Source organism: Mandrillus leucophaeus, unplaced genomic scaffold (assembly GCF_000951045.1).
Source record: "Mandrillus leucophaeus isolate KB7577 unplaced genomic scaffold, Mleu.le_1.0 Scaffold573, whole genome shotgun sequence".
Classification (NCBI taxonomy): domain Eukaryota; kingdom Metazoa; phylum Chordata; class Mammalia; order Primates; family Cercopithecidae; genus Mandrillus; species Mandrillus leucophaeus.
The window spans coordinates 2,136,074-2,137,332 of record NW_012106175.1 but is presented as its reverse complement, the minus strand read 5'-3'; positions in this window follow the sequence as shown (position 1 = coordinate 2,137,332).

Below are 1,259 nucleotides of genomic sequence, written 5' to 3'. Positions count from 1 at the left end.
TGAGTATAAACTGGAGCTGAAAAGGCCCAGGATGGGGGGCCTGGGGTAGTCTGCTTTGGCACCCTCACTACACTAGTCACTGATTTTGCCTTGTTTAGTCAGTTCTTCCTAATGCCAGCTCAAGTCATCTCCTTATTCTCTGCATCAGTGGTTCTCAAACTTGAGTGCATGTCAGAAGGCTCATGAAATCACAGACTGCCTGCCTCCAGAGCTTCTCATTCAGTAGGTCTGGGTTGGGGCCCAAGAATATGCATTTCTCACATGTTCCCAGGGGATGCAGCTGGCCTGGGGAACCACTGCTCCTCAGCACCAAGTGTAAGTCCTCAGCAGGTCTCACGGAGGTGGGCCCTCCTTAGATCTTCAGCTCTGATGTTGGGCCTCAGGAGGGCTCCCTTGCATCAGTCTGGCTTGTGCCTTTTGAGACTTGACTCCTGCTGGCCACTCTACCTGCATCACCCTTCCTAAATTTCCAGGTCCACCTGGCTGCTGTTTATATTTAAGGACTGCTTCTGTCTTATTTTCTCTGAATCTCGACTGTCACCCATGTTATTTCTGCCCAGTGGGCAGGGTGACTGGCTTTCATCCGTAAGTGAACTGAGTCAGCCTTGATTAGAATTGAGGAAGATTCAGGGAAACATTGCCCACTTCCCTGGAGAGCTCCTCGGCCTGCCTCAGTGATGCTTGTCAGGGCCTCCAGAATTACACCTGTCATCTGACTTAGGGTGGGTAGCTGTCAAAGCAAGTTATCCTGCCTCCCTAACACTAAACTTCTGTCCCCAAAGTCCTGACTGCTTGTGCACAGCCTCCCAACACTGCAAAGGGACAGGCCAAGAGCTCCTCATGGTCAGGGAAACGTGCCTTGTTCATCCTCCCTTCCCCTGTTCCTGGCACAGGGCCTGGCCCATCACAGGTGCCCAGTGAAGGTCTGCTGAATTACACTGAACATAGCTGTAAACACAGACTCCCATCTGTTTACCGCCTGCACACAGGGAATGTCTGTCAGTTTTCTGGGGTGCTGCTGGAGGTAATTTCTTCTGTCTCTTTTTGTCTCCCTGGGATGGAGTGAAGCCTGGCTCTTAATCCACAGCCCCTGGAAAGCCAACTCTCCTTTTCCAGTTGGCATTAGAAGGAAAACTAGAGCATGATCTACAGAGCAGGTATAGAATACATCTATAAAGTAAAGGAAGTAAAGACAGGAAATGAGGGTATTGGGGTAGACTTCAAAACTTTCATTGCTCATTTCCTTTGCCTGCAGCTGG